General features: G+C 47.5%; 1 protein-coding gene across 2 annotated transcripts in view; it reads right to left on the bottom strand.

The window, feature by feature from the left end:
* Positions 1–12287, bottom strand: part of LOC106603537 (UV radiation resistance-associated gene protein) — a 145130-nt gene that overhangs the window by 66484 nt on the left and 66359 nt on the right. The window lies entirely within an intron of this gene.

Raw genomic sequence — 12287 nt, forward strand, 5'->3', positions numbered from 1 at the left:
AACACCTTCTGCCTTCTTTTCCAACCGCTGGGCTCCACCAATAACAATTATCTTTATTATTGTCATTCATTGGTTAAGATCACTCTCCAATCAGGCTAGAACACCTGCCTTTTCCAACCGCTTGGCTCCAGCAATAAAAGCTAGCTACGTCCCAGCTCATGCTCCTGTTCCCAACGCAGCATGCTGGCAGCCCAGCCAGGCACCTCCACTAACCACTAAACACAGTGGCTCCCTCATGAGTCATAGCCTTGTTTTATGGAGCCACCACTCTCGCTCAATGGCTGGTGCATTACTTTGACATGCTCCAGACCACCAGCATGGCCAGAGGCACCGCCAAGGGTGCATTGTGGGTAATGCGGTTGTGCTCAGCCAGAGACCTGGAGGCTGGAGTTTGGAGGTTGACAGAGCCATGCAAGTGGAAGGTTTTCCCCATGGACCTCATTGCTGGGCATGGTGGTGTGCCCATGCCTTCTGCTTCCCCCTCCTTCCGTCAGCTAGCTCCAGGTTGGTCTCATTTTAATTCCCATGCAACACAGAGCATCCTGCTCCCAGACCAAGCAAATACGATACCCCTGGCTTAGTGACTCAGAGCTAATTGTTGTGCCCCCCAACCCCCTCACCAACCTACCCCTACACTCATTCCCCCACCCTTCAATCTTCATATAGCGTCTTTTGGAGTCTAATCAGGCCCACATGCCTGTTTCACAAAAGAGCGCATGGATAACAGGGAGGAGAGAGCGAGATAGAGCGAGAACACAGCAGCATGGCAGAGATCCAGCTTTCCCAGTCTCACAAACTTGGCTAATTTGTCCGTGTGAAACCCAGGATCTGAGGGTTTAGTGATTCTGCCCCCTGCAAAGACACTTTCAACACCTGTGGCCTCCTGCTCTGGAGGGAAGGAGCAGCCATACACCACTCACTTCATTACGTAGTTCACTCATTCAAAGGGGCTAGAATAGGACAGGCCCCTCTGTGAGAAGCACAAGGCATTAGCAATGCTTAAATCATGTTACTGGGGTGCAAATAGGGAGCAGAGAAACTTGCAAATGTCTCCACTTCAAATCCTAGTATCCATTTGGGAGTCGTTTGTGTTGCAATGCCATTTGCAGACCGCACAAGGAAGGAAAAAGGAGGGCAAACAGGGTTCTGTCCAAGTAACAAGATGGAGCAGACAGACAGGGTCGCCCTGTTTCAAGCTTCTAGTCAACTTCGCAATATTTCATTTTTTGTGTTATTATTTATATTTTCTTCTCAGAACGTTTCTTGTATTATTACCTACAGCCAGAAATAACTTTTGGATATTAGATCAGCAGTCACACCAGAAATTTTTGCAGAAATACGACTTCCCTGACCTGGATCCTTTGTTTGAACTTCCGGATGCAGCTCTATTCAACCCGGGGGCTGCCCCAAAATGCCAATGACATAAAAGATGTAGAAGGACTGGGGCCCTAGTCAGACTCAGGGGGAGTCCATACCATCCACCACTGTCGAGTATAGTACTCACTAGCGCTCAGTCCTTGGACAAAGTAGAGGAGCTCAAGGCAAGGATCTCCTTCCAGAGAGACATCAGGGACTGTAAAATACTCTGTTTTAGGGAATCATAGCTCTCTTCGGATATATTGTCCCCGTCCATCCAGCTAGCTGGGTTCAAATCAAATACATACACATGGTTAGCAGACGTTAATGCGAGTGTAGCGAAATGCTTGTGCTTCTAGTTCCGACAGATTACTTGTTAGATATTACTGCGCTAGCAATTCGCCAACAACTACCTAATACACTCAAATCTAAAGGAGGGAATAAGAATATGAACATATAAATATATGGATGAGCGATGGCCGAGCGGCATAGGCAAGGTGCAATAGATGGTACAAGGTACAGTATATACATATGAGATGAGTAGTGTGAGATATAACATTATTAAAGTGGCACTGTTTAAAGTGACTAGTGATCCATTTATTAAAGTGGCCAGTGATTTGAGTCTATGTAGGCAGCAGCCTTTCTGAGTTAGTGATTGCTGTTTAGCAGTCTGATGGCCTTGAGATAGAAGCTGTTTTTCAGTCTCTCGGTCCCAGCTTTGATGTACCTGTACTGACCTTACCTTCTGGATGATAGCGGGGTGAACAGGCAGTGGCTCAGGTGGTAGTTGTCCTTGATGATCTTTTTGGCCATCCTGTGACATCGGGTGCTGTAGGTGTCTTTGAGGGCAGGTAGTTTGCCCCCGGTGATGCGTTGTGCAGAGCGCACCACCCTCTAGGGAGCCTTGTGGTTGAGGGCTGTGCAGTTGCTGTACCAGTTTTTCAGGGTTTTCGATGACAAACCAAATCTCTTCAGCCTCCAGAGGTTGAAGAGGCGCTGTTGTGCCTTCTTCACCACACTGTCTGTGTGGGTGGACCATTTCAATTTGTCCGTGATGTGTACGCCGAGGAACTTAAAACTTTCCACCTTCTCCACTACTGTCCCGTCGATATGGATAGGGGGGTGAGACCCAGGGCCTCCAGCTTGAAGATAAGCTTGGAGGGTACTATGGTGTTGAATGCTGAGCTGTAGTCAATGAACAGCATTCTTACATAGGTTTTCCTTGTGTCCAGATGGGATGGGGCAGTGTGCAGTGTGATGGCGATTGCATCGACTGTGGACCTGTTGGGGTGTTATGCAAACTGAAGTGGGTCTAGGGTGGCAGGTAAGGTGGAGGTGATATGATCCTTGACTAGTCCTCAAAGCATTTCATGATGACAAAAGTGAGTGCTACGGGACGGTAGTCATTTAGTTCAGTTATCTTTGCCTTCTTGGGTACAGAAACAAGGTTGGCCATCTTGAAGCATGTGGGGACAGCAGACTGGGATTGTGAGCGATTGAATATGTCCATAAACACACCAGCCAGCTGGTCTGCACATGCTCTGAAGACGCGTCAATGGATGCCGTCTGAGCCAGCAGCCTTGCGGGGGTTAACACGTTTAAATGTCTTACTCACGTCGGTCACGGAGAAGGAGAGGGGGCCGCAGTCCTTGTTAGTGGGCAAAGATGGTGTTTAGTTTGGAAGTGTGACGTCGGTGTCCGTGACATGGCTGGTTTCTTTTTGTAGTCCGTGGTTGCCTGTAGACTCTGCCACAAGTATTGTGTCTGAGCTGTTGAATTGCGACTCCACTTTGTCCCTATACCGACATTTCGCTTGTTTGATTGCCTTGCGGAGGGAATAACTACACTTTTTATATTCAGCCATATTCCCAGACCTCTTTCCATGGTTAAATGCTGTGGTTCGCACTTTCAGTTTTGTGCGAATGTCGCCATCCATCTACGGTTTCTGGTTAGGGTAGGTTTTAATAGTAACAGTGGGTACAACATCTCCAATGCACTTCCTTATAAACTCACTCACAGAGTCAGCGTATAGATAGATGTTGTTCTCTGAGGCTACACGGAACATTTCCCAGTCCGTGTGATCAAAACAATCTTGAAACGTGAATGATTCTAGACACGGGTATAGCCTGTTTGAGTTTCTGCCTTTAAGACGGTAGGAACAAGATGGAGTCGTGGTTGGATTTGCAGAAGGGAGGGCCTTGTATGCATTGCATAAGTTAGATAAGCAGTGATTGAGGGTATTACCCACACAAGTACTGCAATCAATATGCTGATAGAATTTAGGTAGCCTTGCTCTCAAATGTGCTTTGTTAAAATCCCCAGCTACAACAAATGTAGCCTCAGGATACAGTGGAGGAAAAATATATTTGATACCCTGCTGATTTTGTACGTTTGCCCACTTACAAAGAAATGATCAGTCTATAATTTTAATGGTAGGTTTATTTGAACAGTGAGAGACAGAATAACAACAAACAAATCCAGAAAAACGCATGTCAAAAATGTTATAAAATGATTTGCATTTTAATGAGGGAAATAAGTATTTGACCCCTCTGCAAAACATGACTTAGTACTTGGTGGCAAAACCCTTGTTGGCAATCACAGAGGTCAGACGTTTCTTGTAGTTGGCCACCAGGTTTGCACACATCTCAGGAGGGATTTTGTCCCACTCCTCTTTGCAGATCTTCTCCAAGTCATTAAGGTTTCGAGGCTGACGTTTGGCAACTCGAACCTTCAGCTCCCTCCACAGATTTTCTATGGGATTAAGGTCTGGAGACTGGCTAGGCCACTCCAGGACCTTAATGTGCTTCTTCTTGAGCCACTCCTTTGTCGCCTTGGCCGTGTGTTTTGGGTCATTGTCATGCTGGAATACCCATCCACGACCCATTTTCAATGCCCTGGCTGAGAGAAGCAGGTTCTCACCCAAGATTTGGCGGTACATGGCCCGGTCCATCATCCCTTTGATGCGGTGAAGTTGTCCTGTCCCCTTAGCAGAAAAACACCCCCAAAGCATATGTTTCCACCTCCATGTTTGACGGTGGAGATGGTGTTCTTGGGGTCATAGGCAGCATTCCTCCTCCTCCAAACACGGCGAGTTGAGTTGATGCCAAAGAGCTCCATTTTGGTCTCATCTGACCACAACACTTTCACCAGTTGTCCTCTGAATCATTCAGATGTTCCATTGGCAAACTTCAGACGGGCATGCATATGTATTCTTGAGCAGGAGGACCTTGCGGGCGCTGCAGGATTTCAGTCCTTCACGGCGTAATGTGTTACCAATTGTTTTCTTGGTGACTATGGTCCCAGCTGCCTTGAGATCATTGACAAGATCCTCCCATGTAGTTCTGGGCTGATTCCTCACCGTTCTCATGATCATTGCAACCCCACGAGGTGAGATCTTGCATGGAGCCACAGGCCGAGGGATATTGACAGTTCTTTTGTGTTTCTTCCATTTGCGAATAATCGCACCAAATGTTGTCACCTTCTCACCAAGCTGCTTGGCGATGGTCTTGTAGTCCATTCCAGCCTTGTGTAGGTCTACAATCTTGTCCCTGACATCCTTGGAGAGCTCTTTGGTCTTGGCCATGGTGGAGAGTTTGGTATCTGATTGATTGATTGCTTCTGTGGACAGGTGTCTTTTTTTACAGGTAACAAGCTGCGGTTAGGAGCACTCCCTTCAACAGTGTGCTCCTAATCTCAGCTCGTTACCTGTATAAAAGACACCTGGGAGCCAGAAATCTTTCTGATTGAGAGGGGGTCAAATACTTATTTCCCTCATTAAAATGCAAATCAATTTATAACATTTTTGACATGCATTTTTCTGGATAATTTTGTTGTTATTCTGTCTCTCACTGTTCAAATAAACCTACCATTAAAATTATAGACTGATCCTTTCTTTATCAGTGGGCAAACGTACAAAATCAGCAGGGGATCAAATACTTTTTTCCCCCACTGTGTATGGTTTCCAGTTTACCTAGAGTCCAGTGGAGTTCCTTGAGGGACGTTGTGGTGTCTGCTTGAGGGAGTATATACGCAGCTCTGACGATAACTGACAAGAACTCTCTTGGGAGATATGGCCTCCATTTGATTTGTATGGAATTCTAGGTTGGGTGAGCAGAAGAACTTAAGTTCATGTATGTTGTTATGATTACACCATGAGTAGTTAATCATGAAGCATACACCCCCACCCTTCTCCCCAAAGAGGTGTTTCTCTGTCGGCCTCGATGCATGAAGAAGCCCGCTGGCTGAACCAACTCCGACAACAGATCCCGAGAGAGCCATGTTTCTGTGAAACAGAGAATGTTACAATCTCTGTCTCCCTGGAAGGCAGCACTTGCTCGAATTTCATCTACCTTGTTGTCAAGAGACTGGACATTGGCGAGTAGTATACTCGGAAGTGGTGGGCGATGTGCACGCCTACGGAGCCTGACCAGGTTGTTGTTTTGGGTCGGCTTCTAGGATTAGATCCATTGTCCTGGGTGGTGGTCCGAACAAAGGATACGCTTTGGGAAAGTCGTAATGTTGGGAAGTTGACGTTGCTCTTATATCCAATCGTTCTTCCCGGCTGTATGTTATAAGAATAAAGATTTTCTGGGGTAACAATGTAAGAAATAATACATTAAAAAACTAAAAATTGCATAGTTTCCTGAGGATTCAAAGCGAGGCGACCATCTCTGACGGCGCCATATTGTACACTCTCCCCCTCGCGCGGATAGAGAGAAAGAACTCTCCGGTAAACAGAAGGGGGAGGGGTTTGTTTCATGATGAACAACTCATGGTGTGATTGTGTTAACGTACAGGAATTCAAGTCCTTTTTTATTCTGATCTGGAATACCTCATCATCAAAGGCATAGAGAATGTTCTTCGGTCATTGTCACTGCCGTGTATATTCACCCCAAGCCAACTCCACGACGGCTCTCAAAGACAAACTAGAAACCGCATATCCTGAGGCCGCATTTATTGTAGCTGGGGACTTTAATAAAAGGAAATCAGAGAAAAACACTGCCAAAATTTTATCAACACATCTCCTGCGCTACATGCAACACAGACCCTGGATCATTGCTACTCTAACTTCCAGGATGGCTTCATGGTCCTCTTCCGCCCTCCTTTCGGCAAACCTTATCACGCATCCAATCTGCTCCTTCCCCACCTATAGGCAGAGACTTAAACAGGAAGTTCCTGGGGTTAAGACTGTTCAACATTGGTCTAACCAATCGGATTGTTTTGATTACGTGGACTGCGAAATGTTCTGGATCGCCTCTGAGAATAGTATCGACGTATACACACTGACTAGGTGACTGGGTTAATCAGGAAGTGCATAGAGGATGTTGTTCCCACTGTGACGATTAGAATTTATACAAACAGAAACTTAGATGGCAGCATTTGCACAAAACTAAAAGCGCGAACCACCACATTAAATGTGACAGTGAACATGGACATGTGCAGTCTAGCTATGACCTCCATAAGGCAATCAAACAGGCAAAATTACAGCACATGGACAAAATGGAGTCGCAATTCAACGGCTGAGACACGAGACATGTGGCAGGTATTCCAGACAATCACAGATTACAAAGGGAAAGGCTGCCATGTCGCGGACACCGACGCCTCGCTCCCGGATTTGCTAAACATCTTTGCCCGCTTCGAGGAAAACACTGAGCAGCCAAAGAGGGCCCCCGAAGCTCACAGGGACTGTGTGCTCTTGATCTCCGTCAGTCATTTAAGTGTGTTAACCCCGACAAGGCTGCCGGCCCAGACGGCATCTCAAGTCACGTCCTTAGAGCATGTGCAGACCAGCTGGCTGGAGTGTTTATGTACATATTTAATCTTTCCAAACTCTCTGTTGTTCCCACTTGCTTCAAGATGTCCACAACCGACAACCTGAAATGGTCCCTTCACACAGACAGCGTGGTGAAGGTGCCCCAACAGTGGCTCTTCAACCCCAGGAGGCTGAATAAATTCACCTTGGATCCTAAGACCCTCACAAACTTCTAAAGATGCACCATTGAGAGCATTCTGTAGGGCCCTATTTACATAGCGCATCATTGAACACTTGTCACTTTAATCAAGTTCACCCACTTTATATGTATATACTGTATTCTAGTTAAGGCTCATCCTATATAACTACTGCTGTACACACCTTTTCTATTCATATACTCTCTATACACACCATGTATATATATTGATATTCCAGTCTCTGACATTGCTTGTTCTGATATTTCTTAATAAAAAAAAATGTATTATGTGTGAATTGTTTTTTATTGCCAGGTATTACTGTACTGTTAGAAACACAAGCATTTCGCTGCACTTGCTAATCTGTGTACGCAACCGTCTTGTCAGACAAAGGAAGCTGAAAGGGAGCCCTTATTGCCACCTGACACCCAATGCACCCCACTACACACACCTACACCATCCCCTACACCACCCCACTACACACACACCTACACCACCCCACTACACACACACACCTACACCACCCCACTACACACACACACCTACACCACCCCACTACACACACACACACACACACCTACACCACCCCACTACACACACACACACACACACACCTACACCACCCCACACACACACACCTACACCACCCCACTACACACACACACCTACACCACCCCACACACCTACACCACTACACACACCTACACCACTACACACACCTACACCACCCCACTACACACACCTACACCATCCCCTACACCACCCCACCCCTACACCATCCCCTACACACACCTACACCATCCCCTACACACACCATCCCCTACACACACCTACACCACCCCACTACACACACCATCCCATACACACACCTACACCACCCCACTACATACACCTACACCACCCCACTACACACACCTACACCACCCCACTACACACACCTACACCACCCCACTACAAACACCATCCCGTACACCACCCCTACACCACCCCACTACACACACCTACACCACCCCACTACACCATCCCCTACACACACATACACCATCCCCTTCACACACCATCCCCTACACACACCTACACCACCCCCTACACACACCTACACCACCCCACTACACACACCATCCCCTACACACACCTACACCACCCCACTACACACACCTACACACACCATCCCCTAAACACACCTACACCACCCCACTACACACACCTACACACACCATCCCCTAAACACACCTACACCATCCCACTTCACACACCTACACCACCCCACTACACACACCTACACCACCCCCCTACACACACCTACACCACCCCACTACACACACCTACACCACCCCACTACACACACACACCTACACCACCCACTACACACACCTACACCACCCACTACACACACACACACACCTACACCACCCCCTACACCACCCCACACACCTACACCACTACACACCTACACCACCCCACTACACACACCATCCTCTACACCATCCCCTACACACACCATCCCCTACACACACCATCCCCTACACACACCATCCCCTACACACACCATCCCCTACACACACCTACACCACTACACACACCATCCCCTACACACACATACACCACCCCACTACATACACCTACACCACCCCCTACACACACCTACACCACCCCACTACACACACCTACACCACCCCACTACACACACCATCCCCTACACCACCCCTACACCACCCCACTACACACACCTACACCACCCCACTACACACACACATACACCATCCCCTTCACACACCATCCCCTACACCACCCCTACACCACAACACACCTACACCACCCCACTACACACACACACATACACCACCCCCTTCACACACCATCCCCTACACACACCTACACCACCCCCTACACACACCTACACCACCCCACTACACACACCTACACCACCCCACTTCACACACACCATCCCCTACACCACCCCACTACACACACCTACACCACCCCTACACCACCCCACTACACACACCTACACCACCCCACTACACCATCCCCTACACACACATACACTATCCCCTACACACACCTACACCACCCCACTACACACACCATCCCCTACACACACCTACACCACCCCACTACACACACCTACACCACCCCACCTACACCACCCCACACACACCTACACCACCCCACTTCACACACCTACACCACCCCACTACACCACCCCACACACACCTACACCACCCCACTTCACACGCCTACACCACCCCACTACACACACCTACACCATCCCCTACACACACACACACACACACACACACACACTGACCTCCTGACATAAGGCCGAAATAAAAACAACCTATTCCCAGGCTGCCACTTCAAAGCTGGCCCTCCAGCTTTGCCATATCACTTTCCACGCCAGCCAACTTAATAAAAGATGGAAGTATAATGTCTCACATCCACCACTGGCCCAGTGTGTGTGTGTCGCTGTGTAACCAGAGTTGTGCATTGTGACAGCAGCCAGACGCTACACACCGTGGCAGCCCAACCCCGGCCGGGCGCAACTTAAGGAGCACATCCCTAGAGAGAAAAACATTTTAAAAAAACAAACACAATAATAACAACCAGCCTGCGAAGCAACGCAAAGCGCTGTCTCTATTGGTAAATGATATTAGTGAGTGGAAAAGCTAGTCTCAGTGTTTCTAATACGGTTGGGGGGTCATGAAAGCAGCCATTTCCTAATAAAGCCTTCAGAGTATTAAGAACCATACCGTGGTCTCTACTCTAACGTCACTGGGACGCAAACCAGTTCTCCCAGATAAAGTGGTCTGAAACGGTCAGGGTTGGGGGAAACCCATATCCACTTTAAAAAGGAAGAAATGACATGTAGCGTGACAGTGTTGCGTCTGTCGCTTCATGCATTCCCCCAAACTACTAGAACACGTGTGATGGCAGCGGAACAGAGTGATGAGACACAGGAGTCATGCGATGTACAGCGATTCCCTATAGATGGTTGGAAAACTGTCTTTGTGGTGGGTTCCGCTAGATCTACTATGATATGTTTACAACTTTCACTGCTCTGGAACAATGTTTCACTTCCATTGTCAGCTGCAGGGAGCTGATCCATGCGGTGCACTTATGTTGATTTTGAGACGGCCCAGTAACTCATCCTAAACATCGCTCCAGTCACATATGGAGTTCATAAGATGCAGGTGGTGAGGGTAGGCAACAACACATACACCACACTGACCCTTAACACGGGGGCCCCTCAGGGTTGCGTGCTTAGTCCCCTCCTGTACTCCTTGTTCACCCACGACTCCAACACCATCATTAAGTTTGCTGACGACACGACGGTGGTTGGCCTGATCACCAACGACGAGACAGCCTATAGGGAGGAGGTCAGTGACCTGGCAACAACCTCTCCCTCAACGTCAGCAAGACAAAGGAGCTGATCGTGGACTACAGGAAACGGAGGGCCGAGCATGCCCCCCATTCACATCGACGGGCTGTAGTGGAGAGGGCTTCAAGTTTCTCGTTTTCCACATCCCTGACTACACCGCTCGCATCGCGTCTGCAAGCGTTGCAAAATAAATTTAGGCATCTATGGTATTCAATTATTGCACCCACACTGCTCGCGCGAGCCAATGAGCGTCTGCGTTGCCAAGGGCTAAAATAGAAGTAATTCCTATTTCTGATGCAGATCGCACTGCAAGTCCTGCCTCTCCCATCTCCTCATTGGTTTATAGAAGCAGGTACCCACGTGCCATCTCCTCATTGGTTATACCCACATGGGTGATTGAAAGACGAACTGTTTTGCCGGTTGTCGTGGTAATACTATGAAAGTGTAGATGCCAATCACCATATAAATTCAAAGATGAAAAAGCCTAGGAGGAGAGATGACTAGAAACGATTCGGTTGACCGTTTTATGTGTGGATTAATTGGCGGAGTAGAGGACCTTGTGCATTTCAGGTAACATAACATCTCAATGTTTATATCCCAGGACAATTAGCTAGCAACAGCAAGCTAGCTAAATAGGACAAATTGGCTAGCAAGTGCAAGCTAACTAGCCAAATTGCCATTCATGTTAAATGCTTTTCGACCTCTCCCCAAATTAATGTCATTGGTTCAGAGTTTGTTTTGATATTTTAACCTGCGTGTCGTGATCGCGTTTGGTGTAGGGGGACAAAATACATTTATGCACGATGGCGCAGCCGGTTTCGGTTCCATGTAAGGAATAATGGAATTATGTAATCATGGTCTACACAAGAAGGCACAACAACGCCTCTTCCCCCTCAGGAGGCTGAAACTATTTGTCATGGGCCCTGAGATACTCAAAACGTTATACAGCTGCACCATTGAGAGCATATTGACTGGCTGCATCACCACTTGGTATGGCAACAGCTTGGCATCCAACCGCAAGGCACTACAGAGGGTAGTGCATATGGCCCAGTATATCACTGGGGCTGAGCTCCCTGCCATCCAGGACCTCTATACCAGGTGGTGTCAGAGGAACACCCTAAAAATTGTCTGACATAGACTGTTCTCTCTGCTACCGCACAGCAAGTGGTAACGATGCAGCAAGTCTGGAACCAACAGGACCCTGAACAGCTTCTACCCACAAGCTATAAGACTAATAAATATTTAAATAGTTAACCAAATACAGTAGCTACCAGGACTAGCTGCATTGACCCTTTCTGCATTAATTCATACACTGCTGCTACTGTTCATCTATCCTGTTGCATAGTCACTTCATCCCTACCTATATGTTCATATCTACCTCAATTACCTCGTACCCCTGCACATCGACTTGTTAGTGGTACACCGTGTATATAGCCAAGTTACCATTACTCATTGCACATTTATTTCTAGTGTTATAATTGAAAAATGATCTATTTTTTCCCTCTCTGCATTGTTGGGAAGGGCCTGTAGTAAGTAAGCATTTCACTGTTAGTCTACACCTGTTGTTTACAAAGCATGTTACAAATTAGATTTTGAGATACTG

This window comes from Salmo salar, chromosome ssa04, assembly GCF_905237065.1.
Source record: "Salmo salar chromosome ssa04, Ssal_v3.1, whole genome shotgun sequence".
NCBI lineage: Eukaryota > Metazoa > Chordata > Actinopteri > Salmoniformes > Salmonidae > Salmo > Salmo salar.